Raw genomic sequence first — 25,059 nt, 5'->3', positions numbered from 1 at the left:
AATGTGACATTAGAAACTTTCGATTAAAGTTAGACGCGAGCAATGTGTGCAAATGAAAGGCCGCGGACATTTTGCGATATACGCTGGGGAATAGCGAAACTGGGAATAAAATTTCGACGTATGGTTAATTATATATGTCGTTCAAATGTTTGGAAAAATCCTTAATCTCACTTCTCATTTTTCTGAATGGGTTTGTCCACAAGGGCATATCACACTGAATCTATCGATGTTTTAGTAGGGATAATAAAATTAATAGGCTGATGATGGAAGGATGAAGGAATTAACATTTATATTGAATCTCTTCGATCAGAACAATTTTAAATCTTCCTAGCGCAGAGTACCTTAACGGTCATAAATCATGTTATAATCAAGCTCTATACAGGGTGTAGCATCTGTAACAATTGTTCTTAACCGTTACGTAAACTTTGGAATTTCTTTTATGGTCACCGTCATTTATTGTTTGATAGTCGTTAGCATACCTATATTATAACGGGCGTCATCTATCGATGCATTTTTTTTGCACAGGCCACAAGGCGCATTGTTCGATTTTCTTTTCCGGAATTCGACTGCGGACGCCCTTTGGTTTGACACGTTAGTCAAACAGGGCGAAAACCATGTGGTTCTAATTGTAAATTCCAATAATAATTCATTTCTAGCGATTGGATCTGAATTAAGTGGATCGGTTCTGTATTGCTCTCCAGTTTGAAGGCTATATCTTGGTTTTCTCTTGATCTGTAAGTTAACCGACATGACTTTGAACGCGTTATTGTTTTGTTGGTACGGGTTTAATGTAGACCAAGGCCCTTCAGGCATTATTCCATCCAGTAGTTACCGAACCATGTGGATCGGGGTTTCGGATTTGTTTTGACTTGTTCTAGGTTGAATGGCTGGAACTGAGCTCACTGCCGGCGACAGCATCTGAATAAGTTCCCCTCAGATTGGATGTTTGCTGTTACTAATCCATCGGAAACATACAGAACAATGATGATTTTACCCGTTGGGGTGTGGAAAATGAAAACACAGGAGTTTTTACTGCTCTGAAGAAGCTCAAGCTAATTATCAAAGCGTTTATTCCACCAGCGCGAAGCTTGCTTGACTCCATACAAGCTGCGTTTGAGACGACTGACACTGTTAAGCCCTTCTTCATAGCTTTCGGGCTGCTTCATGAAGATTTCTTCTACACCGTCTCCAAAGAGCAACGCCGTTGACAGGCTAAACTGACACAGCGCCATGTTTTCTATACCTGCAATGGCCATCAACGATCGGAGCACTTCCAAACGTGCAACCAGGCTGGAAGTGTCTCCATAATCAATACCAGCTCGTTTAGCGCATCCCTTGATAGCCAATCCGCCAGGATTACGCTTGACCGGATAGATCCCCCTATTTCTGATGGGTATTTTTCCCAAAGGGAGTTTTCTCAATTCCCATCCATAGTTTTTGTGCATCAATAATTTCAGTTTCAATGACTCTTCACGATTCTCGCCTTGGATAGGTTCATTAAACGTCATAGCCTCATCTTCTATGAGAAGAAGTTCTGCAAAGTTGGATGTGGCGTAATCCTTTGGCGATTTCCTTTGTTTAGAGGAACGCCTGGGTGTTTTGAAGTTGTTCAGAGATGAAGAGAATGAACCCGAATCGACACTGGAAATGTCATCCGAACTACCCGATTATTTGTCTGGAATAGACTCGTTGACAAGTTTTTCGTCGTCAGGCTTCTCCTCAAAGGATTTTTCTGTGTTTACTCGGTTCTTCTTCACTTCAGCACTGTCGGCATCTTTCACGGGAGAGATGACCAATCTATGTTCTGGACCAGGAAGTGACGTCACAGACAATCAGAGACGAGTACGTCCCCCTTTCAGGTTCGTAAGGCGGTCCAACAGCTTTTTCAACTGGTCCAACAGGTTAGTGAAGCGGTCCAAGAGCTTTAACTACTGGTCCAACAGCTATTTGGACTGGTACCTTTGGACCGCTTCACGAACCTGTTGGATCAGTTGAAAAAGCTCGCCTCTGATTGGTTGTGACGTCACGACCTCGTTTCTGATTGGTCACTTCCTGGTCCAGAATATACATTGGTCTTCTACTGACGTGCCAGACAATTTTGTTACCATAAATTTCAACTTTCTCATAAAATATGACGACACGCGAAACAACAACACATCCGCTCCCGGGAATGTTAATCCGGTATCGTTCATAACCGTCATATCCGACCAGATAGCCAGCTGTTGCCTTTGGGACCATTAATGCGTGGATATTTGATCCGTGGTTTTTGACCAAACCAGAGTTCATAACGAGTCTAGTCCGCAGTTGGGGATTTACCTACTCGATTGAGGACATAGCCGGCAGTTGTGACGAGTTCTGCCCCAATTACTGCAGGAAATGGCATTATGGCCAAATGCAAAGTTGATTCCCATATAGTATTTCGTATCACTGGTTTTGCAATTTTTCTCTCCATCGAATGACATAGAAATCCAATATGCTGTTGCTGTTATTTACTCGAAACTCACAAGTGATAAAAATTTTATTTTAGCACTATTAGAAAGCTGAGAAAAAATCACTAAGGGGTTTGTTAACATTATTTTTTAATATCTTTGAAAATAAATTAACACCAGCGCATTTTCGAAAATGACACTTTTCGGTTTTTTACCATAATTAAGATTTTTGTATAAGCGCTACAACGTTAGATCTAAATTTGAATTTTAATTATTTCGAAATTTCGTTGCGAAGTTAGAAATTTGGGCACTTCTAGAAGTATAAGAATTTAGTTGTCCAAATAAATGATATTCTTGGTGTTTCTTAATGGGTTTCCGACGTCTCTCGAGCCAAAATCTCTGGCATTTATATCATATTTCGTCTTATTAATTGCGTTACACTTGCTATCTCAGCATTAGATCACTCGCTTGCTCATGAGAGACGAGGCAGTACTGAAAATAATAGTGGGAATTAGTTTTGAGGGAGATTATTGAGATCATTCGGGTTTTTGGCTACCAGGGTAATCGCTGTGTAGAAAATTCGCGTCTTAATCGAGATAGAGTCGATAGTACCGCGGGTTTCCAGGTAAAATTTGGAAAGCCGTGGCTACTGGTGCAATAAAATTTGAACCAGATTCGATTTTTGCACAACCGCAACGACCGATGTTTGTTTGGAACGTAAAATATAATAAGGCGAGTTCCGATAGTTATCGTTAAAAAAAGAAAAAATAAATTCTAATGCAGCAAATATAAGCATTATCACGAAAATTAAAAGGATGTAGTAGACAATAACGCCGCCTAAGAATAGTTCACCTAGGGAGATAAAAACAGTCAATTTGAAAAAGAAATTGAACTATGGCTGTTTGGAGTCATAAAATCATCATAATTGAGACATGAGACAAAATTCAGTAAGGAACATTAAAGTAGTGTGGCCTTACCCTAATTGTGATAATCTAACCAAGTGTTTTAGATTTTTTGGTTAAACTCAAAATAGTCGTATTAATAAAATGCTGGTTTGCTCGTAATTTTTACATACAAAGATACACCAGAAAAGATTGCGTTACGAGAAATTTGGCATCCTTTGAAAATTCAAAGAAGTTTCGTGTTACCGTTGATAAGATTCCAATGTGCACGATCCGTCACCTACCTTTCCTAATTCATTCTCACTGAAGGAGGATTGAATCCTACCGAATTCTTTTAGGGCTCGAGCTTGAGTGTTTAAAATGTTTTAATAGCCAATGAGTCTTTGCTGTGGGGTTAAAAAAAATTTGGTTGGAAAACCCGTTATGCTTTATATCCCGCGGAAGTTCTTAAATCCAATGGGTTGCATGTATCTAATACACATGGATTTGTGTATCAGAGTATACGTTCTCGAAAGTGTGTTCTTCATTGTCGCTCTAAAATTATCTTCTCATGTAATCCGCATTACTTTTACACCCCCTCGCAATTGCTATATCACTTTTGAAAACTACCACTTTTGATTTCAATCGCGTACAAATACCCCAACATAGATCTAAATTTTTAGTCCAGTAACTTTGTTCCTAAAAATGGGGGGTTCAATCAGACTTCTAAATCAAAAGTTATGGACTAGAAACCAATTTCGAAAGAAAATTCAAAGGGCTGTAGCTTTTGAATTAGTAGCCCAATCTTGGAACTGTTTGAAATTATGGATTCTACAGGCCACATTCTATAAGAACATTTTTTTCCGGGTCGATCTGAGACAATTTTTTCTTCGGGGCTCAAAAAAAGGCAGTGTATAACCTTCCTTTTTTACCAAAAATCGACTACACCAACATTTCTCGGGAAAACACTTTTTCTTATTAATTTTGGTGCGTAGAATCCAAAACAATTCGTACTTTTTCGATCAGACTTCTCAATCAAAAGTTATAGACTAGAAACCAATTTCGAAAAAAAATTCAAAGGGCTGTAACTTTTGAACTAGTAGCCCAATCTTGGAACTGTTTGAAATTATGGATTCTACAGGCCACATTCTATAAGAAAATTTTTTTCCGGGTCGATCTGAGACAATTTTTTTTTCGGGGCTCAAAAAAAGGCAGTGTATAACCTTCCTTTTTTACCAAAAATCGACTGCACCAAAATTTCTCGGGAAAACACTTTTTCTTATTAATTTGGTGCGTAGAATCCAAATCAATTCGTACTTTTTCGATCAGACTTCTCAATCAAAAGTTATAGACTAGAAACCAATTTCGAAAAAAAATTCAAAGGGCTGTAACTTTTGAACCAGTAGCCCAATCTTGGAACTGTTTGAAATTATGGATTCTACAGGCCACATTCTATAAGAAAATTTTTTTCCGGGTCGATCTGAGACAATTTTTTTTTCGGGGCTCAAAAAAAGGCAATGTATAACCTTCCTTTTTTACCAAAAATCGACTGCACCAACATTTCTCGGGAAAACACGTTTTCTTATTAATTTTGGTGCGTAGAGTACAAAACAATTCGTACTTTTTCAATCAGACTTCTCAATCAAAAGTTATGGACTAGAAACCAATTTCGAAAGAAAATTCAAAGGGCTGTAACTTTTGAACTATTAGCCCAATGGAACTTTTGAAATTATGGATTCTACAGGCCACATTCTATAAGAAAATTTTTTTCCGGGTCGATCTGAGACAATTTTTTTCGGGGCTCAAAAAAAGGCAGTGTATAACCTTCCTTTTTTACCAAAAATCGACTACACCAAAATTTCTCGGGAAAACACTTTTTCTTATTAATTTGGGTGCGTAGAATTCAAATCAATTCGTACTTTTTCGATCAGACTTCTCAATCAAAAGTTATAGACTAGAAACCAATTTCGAAAAAAAATTCAAAGGGCTGTAACTTTTGATCCAGTAGCCCAATCTTGGAACTGTTTGAAATTATGGATTCTACAGGCCACATTCTATAAGAAAATTTTTTTTCCGGGTCGATCTGAGACAATTTTTTTTTCGGGGCTCAAAAAAAGGCACCTTCCTTTTTTACCAAAAATCGACTGCACCAAAATTTCTCGGGAAAACACTTTTTCTTATTAATTTTGGTGCGTAGAATCAAAAACAATTCGTACTTTTTCGATCAGACTTCTCAATCAAAAGTTATAGACTAGAAACCAATTTCGAAAGAAAATTCAAAGGGCTGTAACTTTTGAACAAGTAGCCCAATCTTGAAACTGTTTGAAATTATGGATTCTACAGGCCACATTCTATAAGAAAATTTTTTTCCGGGTCGATCTGAGACAATTTTTTTTTCGGGCTCAAAAAAAGGCAGTGTATAAACCTTCCTTTTTTACCAAAAATCGACTGCACCAAAATTTCTCGGGAAAACACTTTTTCTTATTAATTTTGGTGCGTAGAATACAAAACAATTCGTACTTTTTCAATCAGACTTCTCAATGAAAAGTTATGGACTAGAAACCAATTTCGAAAGAAAATTCAAAGGGCTGTAACTTTTGAACCAGTAGCCCCATCTTGGAACTGTTTGAAATTATGGATTCTACAGGCCACATTCTATGAGAAAATTTGTTTCCGGGTCGATCTGGGACAATTTTTTTTTCGGGGCTCAAAAAAAGGCAGTGCATAACCTTCCTATTTTACCCAAAATCGACTGCACCAAAATTTCTCGGGAAAACGCTTTTTCTTATTAATTTTGGTGCGTAGAATATAAAACAATTCGTACTTTTTCAATCAGACTTCTCAATCAAAAGTTATGGACTAGAAACCAATTTAACAATTTAAACCTTGTATTAAAATTCAAAAATTTTAATACAAGGTGACTTAGATCGCATTTGTTTTGGTTATTTTTAGAAAAAACCATTTCAAATGCGAATATCTCCGAAACGAACCAATATAATTTAAAAAGCAAAGTAGATTAGTAATCACGATTAAATTGGCTTTCAAATAATGTGCCATTTGCCATAGGATTCCATTATAAAATTTTAGGGGTTAAGCTCCATACCTAGAGGAGTGAAGACTTGGGTTCGTGATTTGTATTCCAAAAGTTGTCCCCCTCGAATACAAAATTGAAGTGTTCGAGGATTTTTCGAAATTTCTAAATTTAATACCGTAAAAGCGCTCTGTATACTTCTCGTTGGGCCACTCTGTATAGTTACTGGACTATTTAATCGATCCTTACTTTTTTGCTCTCACTATCTACATCTACAACGAAAGTAGATGCATATAAGAAATATCGGTAGTGAAAATCCGTTCTAATCCTTTCGATTACGGACTCCCACGCCGGAATATTGGAACCCATAAATGTTAAATTTGTCAGCGGCATCTAAAGATAGAAAGTGAATTTATCAATGCTCTCAATAATGAAAGTAAATCGTATCGGGGTGACGTAGCTTAAGGCTTTTTTTGATTCACTTTCGCCGCGTGTCTTAAAAACGGACAGGTGCTTTTACGCTCGACTTTATAGTGGTAGCGTAAAAACTGTCCTCGGGCTTTGGAAGATATCTCTTTGTATTGTGAGCGACCTTATTACCCAAATGCGGCAGGTACTTTTACCAATTGCTTCGTGTCAAAATTGCACCTGGGCTAATGGCGCCGCTTGACGTAATTGCAATTCGCCAATTTGAAAGGGGTGGAGATTCTACTTTACAGTGTCGCGTTTAGGTTGCTTTCCCAAATTTAATGCAGAGAAGATTTATTATGGCTTTTATTTATTTGTAATTAATTTAATTGCACCTGGACCATTCCTTTTAGCACCATTCATCAATCAGTTGCATTAATATTGGAATAAATTAAAAAGTTACTTTCTTTGGCGTCTATGACGTTCGAAAATTTGTGAATTTTTTGTAATTCTAATCGCGCCCCTAATAGTTCTACAGCTCTAGACCAATTTTAGTAAAAGGAAACCCACTTAAGACTCAATTTTTCCTAGTTTTAATTGCACCCGCGGTACAGTTCCCAACAACCCAAGATTTTACCCTAAGAAACCACGATCATAGTAAATGGCCCGAAATTTTAATTTCCAAAAGGATAAGGCCCTTCTGATTTTTCGATTCCTAGAATCCATACGCCACTATTTCAGATTTTACAGTCTTCACAGCGTCTTCAAGCGCTGCAGGTTACTAATTAATCAAGCTACCAAGGCTAATTTTCCAATTTTTCTGACAGTTTTTGAATTTCTCCCCCTCTATTTACATATCCTTTTTGTTGACTTAGACATTTCAGGACTGCCTTCTGTATACTGTGACGTGCAGCAAAATTATTCAATACACTTTGGTTTCTTTTATCAATTGCTTGATAATTTGAACAGTTGGTTAACAAAACTGTATGGCATTTTTCCAGAAAAAAATCGCCAATAGTGCCGAATAATGTACTTTAAAATTAGTTCGCATTCCAAAAACTGTGCCGTGCTTAGGCTTAGAAGGTGAATTCCAACTTACTGCATGCGTTAAAATTCCGAAATCTGAAAACTGAGCAATTTATAATTGAAACCGTTTAAAAAGAAAGAGGTTATTACAATTTACAAATTGCACTGCTTTATGAGACTCATAACTGTACCCTCACTAGCTTATAGAACACAAAGTCACCAGTCATTAAGTCATTAATCCCTTGCCTCTACACGAAATTGAAATTATAATTTTGGAAGTAAATAACGTGAAGAATCGCAACTTTAAACAATCAAAAAACGTTAGAGGATATTGCCCTTAATTGATAGGCTCCCCATGACGTTGCCATTTCTGTAAATTGGAACTTCGGACTTAAATTGGGTGCAATGTGGTGTAATTCTGTTGCTACAACCACGAACCGCACAATTAACATCCAAATTACCAATATCAAAGTGAAAATTTATGGTTTAGTCTCCAGCACGACGCGACGGCGCTCTTTTTGCGATATTTGCATGTTAATTACCTGGACCACATAGCTACAGATTATGTCAGTAGCCAAACATTTCACGTTTTCCATGTTTATTACATCAGTCGATGACGACTGTTGTGAATTTACTTACCTAATTAGATTATAGGCTGTCTTAATCATCGTCGCTTTTAGTAAAAGCTATAAAACACGTCATGATCCTAAGGTTAGTCGTCTGATTGGACGTTCAAGTCTCTTGCTCGATGTATCTCTTGTTTAGTTCATGATGTGGTTCCCGTGTTTACATCACGAGACGGTTACACGGTCTTCGTTTGTGCAATTATGGAAGAGCGTATGTAAGGGATGCGATTCGGGAATTTTTGTAAGTAATCATTTTGTTTAATAATGGAATTCCATTGAAAGTGAAAGTTTAATACCTTTTTGTTAAAAATTACTGTTTAAAACAGTCCAAATAATTTATTTTATAAAATATGTACACTATGCAATAGGAGGTTTTCATAAAAGCTTTGAAATAAATATTTTAATGTCATAGTTTCAATTAAAGTTAGCCTTAGGTTTCAAGATGTTTCAGATAAAACTGACTCGATGGAACTTATGATTAGTTGAGGCAAGTAGTGAACAAGGTTATTTTTTTAATGTAAGCTATTAGCGAGTGGTAATGGTAATAATGTAATGGTAATTGAGTATAAGTAATGAAGTTTTCTGAAAGAATAAATATATTATGCCTAAATTAGTATTACAAAGGTACCTACTATTTTTAAATGAAGAAACAATTACATTTATATTTTGATCCAACATCCGGATTCAATATTATACACCGTGCTGAAAGCGAAAAGGGTCGTTGATTTAAAATGTATTGGCAAATGGCCTCGATTCAAACTAACCGCTAAGCAGGTTGGTGCAATACCGTATCGACAATTACGAAAAATTCAAAATCTAAGAAAACAAGATACCCACATAGCATTCGATATCTTATGTATATACATTTTAAATCCATAATGTACAGGGAATATCCTGTCCATCTTATGTATACAGGGTGTTTTTTTGGGAGCTTTAGTTAAAAGTTTCTGAGAAAGTAAAACAGGTAGGTTTTTGAAAATTTGTACTTAGGAGTTACTCTGAAGGCCGAATCGATGTAAAATATTTTCAAAATGGCCGCACTTCCGGAAACACTGGAAATAGATAGTAACTTCGTTATTTTAAATGGCAACCCCTATTTTTTATTGCATTTTTGGATTCTACGTGAAATTTCACTTCTTTTGATACCCATATGTCGATATCTACCATTTATGGTTTTTAAGTTATTTTGACTTTAAGAAAAAAAATGGCGGATGCAGATGGTACCTTGATAATTGATTACTTGAAAACGGTTGTAGTCATGGCAACCTATTTTTATCAGTGCATAGAGAATGAATAGGGCTTCTTTTAGTGCACTTAAAAAAAAGTTAAGTTGCGTACGACCGCCCCTATGGATATCCAAATTTATGAAACTTCAAAGACTAAAAACTCAGTTTTTTTAAGTGGAATGACCATGTTCTTACTATTCCATGAGATAGAGAATCGAAATGGGCATATTTTGACAATACATGTTCCTATAGCTATCTTTAACAGTTTCTGACTTATTCCCATTTTATTGAATTGACACTATTTTTTTAGGATTTTCTTTTTAGTAGTCGGCCATGATTCTATAACAATTGAATTTTAAACAAATCTAGTGACACTAATCCATCACCCACTGTTATAGGTTAACATAAGTTTTTCAAAAATCGAAAAATGACTCGCAGTGGTTTCATCTATTTTGAAATTTAATTGTTATTTATGGTGAAATGGGCAGAATCGCGGCGCGTGCTTTCCGTACATTCATTCGAAAACTAGAACGAAATTGTATTAATTTTGGAAATTTTGTACCCCTAAAAAAAAAACAAACCGTTGAAACACAAGTGATACAAAGCTCTACAAGAGAATATTTAAGAAAATTAATTGAATTGAAAATGCATGATTAACAAAATAAATTCAATGCAAAATATAAAAAACTTCGTTGAAACATTTTTGGTATGGAATTGTTGCTAGAACAGATATCGCATTACCTCTCTTAATTTCCAGACTTATACGTTGTTTAAGAAATTCAGTTGAACGACTCTGTTTAGATTTTTCAAAAATTTTCTGTCCTATATCCTTAATAAATGATTTATTTATTAATGAATGATTTAGACTAGAACTAGAATCAGTGGTATTAAAGAATCCATTCCTTGATTTGTTTAAAATTCGATTGTTATAAAATCATGGCCAACTACTAAAAAGAAAATGCGAAAAAAAATGGCATCAATTCCTAAATCAATTCAATGAAATGGGAATAAATCAGAAACTGTTAAAGATAGCTATAGGAACATGTAATATCACAATATGCCAATTTCGATTCTCTATCTCATGCAATATTAAGAACATGGTCATTCCATTTAAAAAAACTGAGTTTATAGACTTTGAAGTTTCTTAAATTTGGATCTCCATAGGTGCGGTTGTGCGCAACTTAACTTTTTTTTAAGTACACTAAAAGAAAGCCCTATTCATTCTCTATGCACTGATAAAAATGGGTTGCCATGACTATAACCTTTTTCAAGTAATCCATTATCAAGGTACCATCTGCATCCGCCATTTTTTTTTCTTAAAGTCAAAAATAACTTAAAAACCATAAATGGCAGATATCGACACATGGGTATCAAAATAACTGAAATTTCACGTAGAATCCAAAAATGCAATAAAAAATAGGGGTTGCCATTTAAAATAACGAAGTTACTATCTACTTCCGATGTTTCCGGAAGTGCGGCCATTTTGAAAATATTTTACATCGATTCGGCCTTCAGAGTAACTCCTAAGTACAAATTTTCAAAAACCTACGTATTTTACTTTCCCAGAAACGTTTAACTAAAGCTCCCAAAAAAACACCCTGTATAGTCGTAATCCGTATCTCCTAGCTAGCGTACTTGTGCATGCGCAGATCGATTATAGGAATATCGCAATATTTATAGTGTGTTTCTAGGAATTTGTAGTACAGCTATTTTATATGCAATGGTACCTACTACGAGATCAGAAATGTTTCGCAACTTCTTTTAGAGTACGTAGATAAGTAGATTGGTGTGATTCTGGAACTTTGCTTACAAAATGAAAAATGATTATCATAAAAACCTAGGATTCGTTCTATATTAGTATTAGAAAAGGGAAGAGAAGAAGAATCGCACATTTTATGGATTATCGGGGCGTAGGGGAGCGTTTTGCAGCTTTGGTATATTTAAAAGTGCTTGTTTTGCTCTCTATTTTTTTTGCAGAGCTAACGCCCTGTTCACATTTGAGTGCGATGCTCTAACTTGGAATAAATTCAGTCTCGAATTCAGTAAATTAACGGAAGGTTTTTTTTCGGGAATATGCGCGTACACGTCGGGCTGTGTTTGATGTAATACAATGTTATACAGCGTGTCCCAAATTTGAAATATGATGTCATCGACTGTTTTTTTAAATAGCAACCCTAATTTTTGTATGACTATTGTTAATGAGTATTTCAAGTTGCATATGTGTGCCAATTTTTATTTCTAGTCATTTGATATGTAACAAACATGATTTAAAACGAAAAATTAATTCAATTTCATAGTAGTACCTTTTTGCATTCCACTGTTAAATATTTTCTACATGATAAAAAATAAAAATTTGGTGTAACTTGATATACCTACATAGGCTTTAGGGATAGTCATAAAACTGTTGCCATTTAAAAAATAGTCGATGGCGTTATATCCCAAATTTGGGACAATTTGATACAATATCTAATTATACATAACAGATTTTTGAAAATCTAAAATAAAATTGAATAACAAATATGTAGGTATATGTATAGTCCAGTCAAATTAGGTCTAAAAGTAGTATAAACTGGATGTTGTCATTTCACTGAACGAAATCAAGCGTATTCTATGTAAAAAATCCGCTGAATCGGGAAATCATAGTCCCCCTGCCCGGAAACGCCCGGAACATAATGTTATAGACAAAAACGGAGGAACATTTCACTTCAAATATCTTGTTAAACTATTGCTCTGAGGAAAGAACTGAATAGAAATGAAGTTGTGTAGAATAAAATTTTCTATAAGATACAGTTCGTCTGGAAAATTACTTTGTTATTACTAAGTAAAATTCATTCGATATTTTTGAAAACCCTTAAACAATCTTGTGCCGATGATTCTTGCAAATCGACGGACTGCGCAATTTTTTTTTCAAAATTCGAAGAATTTTCTCAGTTATCAAGTGGAATAATTCCCGAAGTATAACAAAAAAATATAACTCTATACTATAATAGGCGAATGGAAAGCTCTCGGAAAGACCTACATTTAAAAAAATACATCCAAGTTCGATTAATAGTTCACGAGAAATCAGGTTTTCACTTTGAAGCCAGTTTTCGAAACAATCAAAAATGATTTTACGTGTGAAGAGATCTCCTCGTTTTGCATTAGAGCATAAACCGCGGGCAGCAATAAAAACGACTCGGCACATGAGTCGAAGGAGGGTACGCGAGCTGTTAGATGACGATTCTCGTAAAATCTCGCGTAAAATACATACGTGTGAACGAGTTGTTTGGATTGAAGCATCTATCGAGGCGGCACCACCTCGGCGAAAACCGAGTAACTAGTGTTTTTACGCTTACACTTGATGAGGCCAGCTTCGAAGGAACGCGCCAAACGTTCTAACTTACGCCGAAATAATACGCACTACTTTGAATCACCTACGTCCTTGTTATCAGCACCAGATGTGCATTTTCTTTGAAATTAATTAACTTTCACCTTCAAATTCAAATACAATCATGTGCTTATTCGTAGATATCCCCCGATTTACACTAATAAATTAAAATATTGTCATATACAAGATGGTCCAGTCATAATGTTTGGTGATGACATGACGTTATTTTCAAAATGTATTATATTTTTTAAATATTTAAATAATTCAATGTAATATGATCATTCTTCAAACGAACAAAACGCGTTGTAGTCGCTTCTAAACTGACCATAACGTGTGGTCAATGACCATAAAGGGTACCGCTCACTAGAGTGCAGCGCAAAGCGCAGCGGAACGGATTTTATTTAAAACATAGGCCGCGTTCACCAGACGAAGCGCTTCATGAGCGGTACCTAAGGGTGGGAATACTCTAGCAAAATTTCTTGCGCGAGTTGCTGTCTTATAGCACTGTTGAGTTGTAGATACCACTGTAAGTCGGACGTACGGTGATATTTACACTTCGACAGTGCTATTAGACAGCAACTCTCGCGAGAAATCTTGCAAGAGTATTCCCGCCTTTAGGTAGCGGTCATGAAGCGCTTCGTCTGGAGAACGAGCCCATAGTTTTAAATGAGAGTGCGCACACTTGTCGGAAGAGCACCCGATCGGCAGCGCAACGAAGCGGTCTTTTTTTGCTTCTTTGCAGCGCGGAGATTCGTCTTTTTCGCTCACATTGATTTAAATAAGTAAACAGATGGCAGAGTGTTGCTCCGCGTCGCTTCTGAGCAGCGCGCTTTGTGTGTGTAGAGGCACGGAAATGAGCCCCGCTGCACCACCGTGCGATTTGCGTCGCTTCGCTCTAGTGAGCGGCACCCTTAACACGTAAAAACATTTTTGTGAAAGCGTTTCGAAATTGACAAATTTTGATGTTGATTAGAATTTCGAAATGACACTCTTTTAGGCACTAGTGCCTAAATGTGAAAGTTTTCGGCACTAGTGCCTACAAATAAAAATTAAACATAAAAATCAATGAAAATATCTATTTATTATAAATACTAAATGTGCACTTATGTAAACTTTTGAACTGAATGCAATAAGGTGTATAAATTTACTAATCAGTCCAATTCTGTAACTTAAAATATCTTTAGCAACTTATTAAAAAACTTAGTCACTAGACGTGTTGTCTTTGGCTTTGCCTCGTTGGACAATTTTCACGTGGCGTGCCTAAAAGACACTCATTTCGCAACTTATTGTATAAATAGCTATTAATTTCGGTGTTTGGTCATGTACCTGCGACCATAATGCGTTGTGTACGTTATTTTCGCTCATTGAGCTTTTTCGATATTTGTGCGTTATAGGTATATGTTTAACAAAAATTGCAGCTACCCCTCTTTGTAAAATTGTACACCGCCGTGGTGCTACCATTTTTCATCCCATGGCAAAACTTGATTAGCTTTACAAATTTAATTTCTGCAGTTGACAAATCGACTTATTATTAGGCAATTGTTTGTTGTAAGATTGATATACCTAATTTCCCATTATTCTAATAACAGTTCGAACGCCAAATTCAGAAAAATCAATAAACAAAAAGATGAAACGTTGTCCTAGTACATTGTTCATTTCTGTAGTGTACATTAATGAATGTGCTGCACTAAAGGGGAATGACTGCCATGTTGGCATGCAGACATTCGGCACCATGCCACCACATCGCCATCGAAAATGCATCGTTTGTTCATTTGTTGTGTTTCACAGAACGTGACTGACCTTGTATGCAGCTTAATATATTGGTAGGCACAGATATTGTAACTAGTTACGTGAAAGTTTTAAAATAATACGAGACATTATGACAAGCAACAAATTTATTCGGTTCTTATATTTCAAAGAAACGTCGCGAGATTTAGATTGGAGATTAAGACTCGCCAAAATTTGAGTTACGCTTATTTGTTTTAGTCCGTTGGACCTGGACCATCTTCCATCCATTTACAATGTATCTTGGAAACACTTTTCGTAAAATCTAGATAAAAAGCAGCTTTCAACCGCTTAAAGTATATAAATAAATGCCGTCGTAGGAGGTGTTATTTATTACAATGCATTATATCTTTTAGGAATTCAAACTGTGGATTGCAACATGCGAATCACGTTTATCCAGAAATTCTACCGCCTCGAAATATATAGACCAATTACAGTTTAAATTGGCAGAATGCAAGTGATTGCATAGAAACTGGTGCCTCTGCCACCTAAACGACCTTAAAAACGTTTAATTTATTGCATTCAAGAGCAGACAAAAAAAAATAATGCAGCTGTACGTGGTTTGGTGAGTGATTTAAGAAAAGCGAAATTAATGCCAATGTATCGTGTATCGTCCTTGAACCCATTAAACTGTCTCGTATACTAGGCTCTTGATACGAAACTCATTTTTTAACTGTTTTATTGTTATCAGTACCATCAAATATTACACATAACCGACCTCTATTACACTTAATTGACTGTTTTGATATGAAAGTGTAAGATACAGCAAATAAAACACTTAGATGTGATTTTTATTTGGTTAACAGCCAATTTTATATTCAAAACAACTAGTTTTTCTTAACCTTGCATATCTATTACGATAACGAGGCATTATTTCCTTTCCTTTTATCGAGCTGTGGATTTTAAATAATTTAGCATAATTTTATGGCACTGAGTGACTGTCAGAGTTTGCCATCGGTGGATTAGATGTTTGTGGTAAATGGGCAATCAAGTAATCAAAGCAATACGTATGGTCACATATATTGTTTATGATGATGCTTATTGAGACAATCATTTTATCAGATTTCTGATTTCAATTAGATTTACTGTTGACACCGTTGAGTGAAGGATCTAGGTAGAGAGGCAATGCTTATGTTAAAAGCATAGTGAACGTGGGGTTTGAGATATAGGCGGCCAAGAGTGATCTCAGATCCCGACGGCAACAACCAAGTCGGCGATCCAGATCCGGATTGCATTATTTTATTTTCATATTTTCGCTACCACAATATTAACCTTACAATTACATTATCGCTTTATTAAATTTGCGCACAGCAGCGTTGAGCAAAGCGAGGGCAACAGGCGAAATATACGGTTACGGTAGGTCCGTATCAGAGGCTGCATGTGGCCCTTGTAAAATTAATTTGTGATCGATGATCGAAACAGTATGTTTACGGTGACCGAAACATATTATTTAAAAGTATTATAATGCACATGTTATATCTAGGTATATTCTATATAAAACAAGCGGCCGCATCAAAAGCAAGCCTTTAATCATGATAGCAGAATAGCTAGATAAAGTTACCAGCAGATTCGCCAATTAAACAAGTTGTCTTTTACCTTCCCGGTTATGATAAAGAGAAACACATAAAATAAATGATAATATACATAGTCACAGGTACCTATCATTATATAATTCAGTAGGTACCGTCTTTTTTTCAAATTGTCACGTTAATTGCGAGAGAGTACCTATACCTAGCGTTATCGGTTTAAAATAAGTCGGTAGTGTGCTAAAATTGTAGGAAGAGTGTTGCAAATCATATTTGCGTTTATGCAAATTGCTACATCAGCAATAAACATAGTGATGGGATAAGTTTCTTTAAATTTCTAAATAATACCTACTTTACTCGCACAATCGCAAAATACATAAACATAAATGATATGAGATACTTTTCTTTGTGATTAGGTAGGTATACTTTTTTGAATTTCGTCCGTACGTACCTGCTGCTTTTAGAACTGCTCTTAATTAGGTATCTGATCCAATAATTATGATAAGGGACTGATATTTTGCAGGTATACAATTGCATGAAAATAGAATGACTCATTTTGTTTACGTGTGTTACAACGGTTTTCGATAGTTGCAATTGGAGTTACGCTAAAGACTGATTTCGTTGGAGAGGGCGGCTGGGCGAAAATACTTAATACTTGTAAATTGTAAAGAAGGAAAGCGCCGTCGAAATTGTCGGTGGCGTTAGCTATCGGCATTGTTTAAATACTTTATAGTTGAACAGATCCAATGTAAAAATACTTGCCGTTATATTTCTTTTGATACAGCTGTTCCTTCCGCATTTTGCATCCGGCAAGTGGTGTACTCTATTAATAACAAACAAAAGTACGTTAAAAAAGTTGAGGATCACAACTTGACTACGCATTCCTTTATAAACAAGGATAAAGTATAAAAACATTAGAGGAATGTCGGTGTTGGTAAGCAGATATATAAGGTATCATTGTTTTGAATGATGGTATATCAAGTTACAGCTATCTTACAATGTATGCCACGAGACGATTATCCCTTTAATAAAAGACTGCATACGTTTGCCGTTTCAGTTATAAAGTTCCATTTTGCCAAGTTTACTTAGCTAATTCTGTTTTTTTTCAAAATATCTTTGAATTTAAACCACCATCATTTTGGTAGAAATTTTAGTGATTATGTACTTGCATTCTTTTGTATTAGTTGCCGTTGCATGCAAAAATGAAATTACAGTTACTTACTTATTAACCGTGCATGATGAGAGCATAACTATTTGTTTGTATGCAAGTTACAAAAAAGATTGTCACTTAAGAAAAACAGCCCTCACCATTTTCCTACAGCTACTACAAAGTGTTGCCAGGTGCGACGGGATTCATTGGTGCCGAAGCTATTTTACGTGCACAAAGTGCGGAGTGCAGTGACGATGGACATTGGAAATGTCCCTAAATTACTATTTGTACAGAAGAAGGAACCTACCTATGTGCAATTTTTCTGTATAAATGCAACAAATTTGTAAGACAAAACAAGCGTTGTTTCTTTGATAATCTCGTATTCACAGAAAAACGATTCAACTTTTTTCATTTCTGATAAATGATTTCACTACCAGTAAATTGATTTTTTTCACTACTAGCGTCTGATGACATGATTATGAACCTTTTTTCCACTTGTAAAGTAGGCTTTCTCGGCAGTTGTTCAAAGTGGTTAATAATGTGGACATTATTAACTAGTAGTCAATAATGAGAACTGTCACTTTTAGAAAACACAACCCGAAATTTCGCTCAATAAACGTTTAGACAAGCTCTCTAAAATGAATAATTGCCACCATCAGCCATTTCCAGAGAAATTACATATCTAAAATTATCACATTTTGAAAAAATTCGAACGAAATTACTCTTTGAAAATATCTCAATGACAGAACAAAATAAGGCCTGTTTGACTTGTACCTCCACACACTTGATTGACATGTTAAATTAATAAACAAAAAATTCTGTCTAACCGTTCACTTTCTTATCACTATAATAGGTTAATTTAGAGGACTTCAAGTGCTAGTAGTGAAAAAAATAGTATATATATCACGGTAGAGAAGTCTATTATTGCCTTCGCACCTTACACCCCTCGGCGAAAGCGCCTCGAGATGTAAACTGAGTGCTCAGGCAATAATACTGGACTTCTCTACCTCGATATATAATGTACTATTATTACTAACAGATTGTATAAAACACGAGCGGCCGATAAGAAGAAATAGGTTGCCGCTTTGTAATGACTGCTATTTGCGGAAAGCTCATTACTCTCTTCAACTGAAAGCTAAAGGTACGACTAGCTTTGCTGCCCAAACAGATATGGTTTTTGGATGTTGTTTACTTCAATAGCCATGTCACAACTGTTTTTCTAACCACTGGTAATTATATTCCAGAAAATGATGGCAAAACGTACAAGTGGACCTAACGCATATATACGGTTTCCTTTTAAAGGAATTTTTCAAAAGAAATTGCCCTTATGTGATGGTTTTGTCCGCCCGTCTGTTCGTTCGTATATCCATCTGTTCCTCGTCTAAACTCGAAAACGAAAAGAAACAGCGACGTTAATCCTTCGCCAATCGATTTCAAGGATTAGTGCTAAATATTGAAGGATCCTTAGCTCGGTCCACCACTTTTTTAACGTCCATTTATTTCAACCTTGCAAAATACTAATAAATAAATTCGAATCTAGAGCATCATAATAATGCTCTTGGTCTATTTCCCAACGATCCTGGTGCATGAATAACGATTTTGACATGATTTGATCAGAATACATATGGTCAACAAAAAAGTATCAAATGCATGGCTTGGGTATCAAGATAATGCTGTTGGTCTTTTTCCCAACTATCTTGGTGCATGAATAATCTTTTGACATGTTTTGAATTTTTGATCATAATACATATGGTCAATAAAAATACATCAAATTCATGTTTCCGGCATTGAAAGCTTTTACAACTCTAAATTCATGTGTGAAGACTAATTTTGGGTACATTTTGCTCTAAAACTTTTGACCTAGACCACAGAGAAGAATATTGAATTGTTACACATCTAAGTGTCAGGGAATAATCTAGCGACAGTCCGAACTCGATACATGACCTAGGCAATGAAAATATGTTGATTTCTATTATACTGAGCCCACAGTGTTTCCTGTTCCCGTTTCACTCGAAGTCCTATAACTTTTGTTCCTGTTGAGCCAGCTTCCTGAAAATCAATAGCGTCCGACCCTCGATACGACCTTAATGTCCAAAGTATCTACTCGTACGCCATTTCAACATGATCGGTCACTTTTAAAAAGAGTTATAGTGCACACGGACGGACGGACAATACAAAACTATAAAGGCTCTGAAGATCCTTAATAAATTAGTGTAATTTAGAGTTTTGAACAAATAATAATAGGTATAAAGGTAACGAAATACATTTCAATTGAATTCAGCTTTTTTTCGACTTCTAATAATAGCATTGTTTAAAGACTTTATAATAAAATCCATACATTCTGGGTAAACTCCCATACAAATGAATACCGAACGATCTTCGAAATTGTTTTTGGCTCGATAGTCTACCTCTACGTATCTGAAAAACAATAACGACCTTTCTGATTTGTGTTAAAATTTTCAAAGGGATATGGGACGTTTTTAAACAAAGTTATCGTGCACACTGACAGACAGACAGACAGCAATACAAAATTATAAACGATCTCGAGGATCGTTAAATGTGAATAATCCACATTACGTCAAAAAAATTGGGCAAATGTTACGATTTACCTTTTACAGGGATTGTATTGTAGGGACTTGAAATCAGAGTGTATTTACTGCACCGTCGCATGCTTTTTTTAAAATTTACTACCAGATTTTAATTATCGTAATTTATCTTGTTTGAACGCAACCTACTCACCCCGGAACAAAAATTATTATAAATGCGAATTCGCTTAAACACACAATAGGTAAAAACAAGTAATACGCATAGGTACGTAATTTAATTATTATAAGCGCAGTGAAAAAAAACGGTCTTTACTTTAGAGCTTCAAATAAAGATTAAATAAAATATGTGACTCTTTCTCTTAACAGGAAAGTAAAAGGAATTTGCTGTCGAACTAAACATCAGCGTTTTGTTTATATAGTATAATCGTAGCCGTATCGAGTTACAACTTGCATTCTTACTCAAGGTCGCCTCAGTTACGCTGTGTAGCCGATCGGGTTACATTGAAGGAGAGCCATCTGTTGATGATTTTTGCAGGCCTTACTAAAAAGTCTGTAATGATAAAGCGCAACCTTTCGTCGTAAACTGTCACTACTTATTTAGACCACGATAGTAGCGCCAACTGGATTTTCTAGACCAGAACTACTTATTTCGTTCAAGTAATATTTCCATATGGTTGTTTAACTATAAAGTATTTAAACAATTGCTATCGGTGTTGCAAAACGTGGACTCGGAGGAGCAGAGACGCGATGTGCAATAGAGAAGGGACTACCTTAGTAAAAGATCGGAAAGGATGACCGCTTTTCATATAGGCAGGCATTACCACTCTACCTAGATCCTTCACTCAACGGTTGACACATTGGTGTGTCATTTCTCATATGCAACAAGGCTGCGTAGAAGTGGTTTTCAGGAAAATTGTTTTTAACGTGGTACTACTTTGTGCCGCTTTGTGAGAGAATAGGTACATTGAGAAGCCCGAGTCCCATCCCATTGTAACAAATAACAATCAGACGATACCAACTGTACTGGGAATTAGCGTCCGATTTCATCATTATGTACTAAAAACAACTGAAAATTCAAAATTATTGTTTTTGCGCTTTGCAAACTCTCCAGAGAGAATCTTGATGTAGCACCACCAAAAGAAATGGAGTGGAGCGTCAGTAAACAGTAGGTATAACGAATTGGTGGATTACGTATTCAATTCTTCTATTTGATATTTCGAAAATGGTTTGATATTATCATTCTTCGTCCTCCAAATGATCGGTTTAAGCATTTTAGATTTATACTTAGTACCTCTGATTTAGTTTTCCACAGTGCATTTTATTTCAATTCTATTCCAAATGGGAGGCCAAATGTTATTGTTAGTGCATCGAATACCGCTCAAGAAATCAAAGCGATCAATTCTTTTTGTTTTTACTAGAAGTAGAGGTTGTATAGATAATCAGAATCACGTTAGTGATATTTACTATGTCATAATGGCTAGTATACCATACTTAATCATTTGGTATTTGTTGTTGCATGATTATTGATTACGTTTGTTGGTTGATTGTTACAAATTATTAAAAATGTAAATGCAGGTGTCAAGGTAGACTGACCATTTTCGAAATCTCTTTGTTGGAACCATTTGTTCATTGTTTGTTTATTGGTGTCTTTTTTCTCATTTGTGATAGCCTTTTATCTGAATATTGAACCATTTCATGTGATCGCATCTACAAAATAAACAATGTTTTGAATTAATATTAACTAATACCAATACCAATAAAGATGCGTTACCCTGTATATTTGTGTACACTGGGCATGCTGGTAGAATATTCTAGAGATTTGGGCTGTGAAAAATTATCGATAAATCAATGAGAAAGATACTTTCTGTGTTTCTCATGATTGCCCACATAAAATTTTGTTTTTTTTTTTAATTTTCCAAGTTCAGTACCACCAGAAAAAGTTGATTTTCTTCAGTAATTGCAATATCTGAATATATCCATTGGATGTCCTCGGATATCCATGAATATCCTTGAATCTGTACGGTCATCCTTGGATAAATGTTCGATGTGATACACTACAGGAATCATTAGTCATCTTGGGTAGTGTTCGAATGGTTTCATTAGCTTTATCGTTACCACCTGAGTAGTTTCCCCCCACAATTATCTTTCTTTTAGTTTTCTATAGTTTTCAACTATATCAATGAGGAAATCTAATAACTAACGTGGCACGATCTTAGTTTTGTTTAGTGTTGCCCGTATGGGAAGAATTGTTCACTAAATTATAGCTATATCTTAATAGCTTAATATAAACATCTAACAATTTAAATATAATTAACAATTCATAAAAGTATTTGTTTTTCCTTGAAATCGTTTTTACGACTATAATAATTAACAATTGTTACATAAACATTGGTAAACAAAATAAATTTTCAACCTTACGGAGAAAAAAGTGCAGAAAGGTTTATTTCTCGTCTTTTCAATTGTACATATAGCTTGTTTCTTAGCGCTATAAGTTAAAAGTTTTCGTCATAAGGCGAGTAACTTGGGCATTTTCCATGAATTGATCAGTAGTTCCCAAAAAGCCATAGATATGTGCGCTATGTTTTTCCTTACTAGCGGCATATATGGTTAAAATTTCAAAGAAATATCTACATAAATAATTAAGTTGGCACTGACTGTGCATGCGCATATCTAATGTTTGCCATATCAGATATGTTTGCCTTTAACAGAAGCATCTGTGATTAGAATTTCATAAAGATATCTCGATAAATAAGTTGATATTGCGCATCCTGCGCATGCGCACATTAATATGATATTTACAATATGCGATACGTTTACTTTCACTAAAACTAAAAGCATCTTTGGTTAAAATTTCAAAGATATCCCTCCATAAATACGAAAGTGGTCATTGCGCAATCTGCGCATACGCACATCTGACTTTTACTATATGCGATATGTTCCCCTTTACTAGAAGTATCTGTGGTTAAAATTTAAACAAAATATATTAATAAGGTTTAGCGCACACAGGTGTTAATTTTTTCAATTGTATTATCAAACAGTTGTGTACAGTTTACAAAAAAAATAGTAGATATGCAAATTGCCTATTTTCACTTAGTACCTTTGTGCGCTAGACCAACGAAATAAGAAAGTTTACATTGCGCAGCGCCAAGATTTTCCTTGCCTCAGGTGCCAGAGCTATACGCTACCGAATGCAAAAAAAACGAACTAAGTATCTTGGAAACTGTAGGAGTAGTTAAGGCCTCGGCTGGACGGACGGACTGAGAACTCAAAAAAGGCAAAAAAAATAAATAAATAAATAAAGTGGCTGCAATACACCCAACTTCTGTGGAAAATGCCCTAAAATTGACAGCGAGTGGGGGACTAGAACCTCACCAATCGCACCGATCAATATATTACACGGGTGTTATTTTCTCCACAACTGTATTTAATCACACAATCAACTCACTGGGTACTAACTTCTTAATGCGAACTGTCAAATTAATTAATCACTCTAGGATAGTGCTGGTTGACGTAGTGATGTAACCATCACAAATAGAGGTTTGATTTTTTGAAATCACTTTCTGCAGTAGGAATCCCCCGTTCGCAAATTTCCGTTCCCTATACAAGATGGTAATCGGTGGCACAAACTCGTATAGGATATGGAAGTAGTGAATGTATTTACATATGCTATCCGATTTCATGATCGTGATCAATTATGTGTAATGTGAACATTGCACTATCCTCATTTGCATTTTCAAAACATTGGGACCAAGTAATAAAGGGCATTTTGGATAGAGACAAAAAATAATGAAAAGTATGAAATATTTTACGATTTTTTTGGATCTTGGTAATTCCGTCGGACAATCCAGTTTGATTTTGTAACTTTTGAATAATCTTTGATCCAGTTAACTGTATCTACTTCGCAAAATTCGGATCTAAATTTTGTTCGCAGTTCTACATTTTTCTTTGCGTCCTCTTCACTTCACTTCTTTTATAACTTGACACTGTTTATCAAATATGCTATATTCCGCTAGCAAATCACGAAATCGGATAGGATATGTAAAAACATTCCCTGCTTCCATATCCTATACGAGTTCGTGCAACCGATCACCATCTTGTATAGGGAACGGAAATTTGCCCCCCGTCCACTACTACGTTCAGCAGAGAGGTCAAATCCGAATCTGATTATATAAAAAAATTTCTTATTTTTCACTGGTAAATACGCCCTTAAAATGTTTGCACTCAATTTTGAATCACCCTGTATATCTCGTGTCACTTTTGATATGAATATTCATAATGTAAGTTATTTTGGCATTTTCAACGTTTTTTTTCGAAAATACAGAAAACTGCATTACATAATGTTTTAGATAAGCTGTTTTTTTGATTATATTATGTCTGTGATCCATCAGAACTCTAAACTGCTAAAAAAAACTTCAGGAATATTGCCTTTGGCACTTGGAATATGGAAGTCTTTTAAGGGTTGCCCAGAACTTTACTTACCACGTCAACCACATATTTAAAGAAACGTATATTTATTAATAAAATTTAATCGAAATAAAAAATTTTCCAAAAATAATCTAGAATTTACAAAGTTACAACATTCTGTAAACGAGCTGGCAAGATCGCAATATCGCATTAATCATATCATATAGATCCATATTGAAAACTAGGCGATTTCTTGAAGGTGTAAACTACTAAAACGTAGAATAACTTCACGGAAAAATTACACTTTTGAAATTATTTCTTACACAAGACAATCAAGACTTGCCATTAGATAATTTGGTATATTATTACACAAATATAGATCTTTAGATTGACATTTTCTCTCCCAAATGACGGTATAGTTTTAATTTACGTACTAGGTACCCAAATCTGTAATTCTTTCATGTGAAATTAACAAACCACCCCTTCATTTCGGGCTACCCAAACGATAGTATGGAATTTTCTGGAGCTCATTGACCGATTGTTTTTTTTAGAAAAAGGTTTATTTTTTATTGTTAACAGGCCGTGTTAAACGTAATCGATCGACTTTTTACTACGACAAACCATGAGTCAGCACCCTAATGGTAATGATTTACA

The 25,059-nt window shown here is 35.4% G+C and overlaps 1 protein-coding gene across 7 annotated transcripts in view; it reads left to right on the top strand.

Moving 5' to 3' along the window:
- The window catches only part of LOC116174858 (flocculation protein FLO11-like), a 148,889-nt gene that overhangs the window by 100,464 nt on the left and 23,366 nt on the right, over window positions 1–25,059 (top strand). Inside the window, exon 1 of one of the 7 annotated variants that reach the window (XM_031492883.1) lies at window positions 8,540–8,642. The exons of the other annotated variants lie outside the window; for them this stretch is intronic. The gene's annotated coding sequence lies outside the window, so the exon portion shown is untranslated. Of the gene's footprint in view, window positions 1–8,539; window positions 8,643–25,059 lie in introns of those variants that run through there. 7 annotated transcript variants of the gene reach the window in all.

Source organism: Photinus pyralis, unplaced genomic scaffold (assembly GCF_008802855.1).
Source record: "Photinus pyralis isolate 1611_PpyrPB1 unplaced genomic scaffold, Ppyr1.3 Ppyr1.4_LG6, whole genome shotgun sequence".
NCBI classification, from domain to species: domain Eukaryota; kingdom Metazoa; phylum Arthropoda; class Insecta; order Coleoptera; family Lampyridae; genus Photinus; species Photinus pyralis.
Note: the sequence above shows the minus strand (reverse complement) of the source record. Positions and strands in the feature narration are given on the sequence as shown.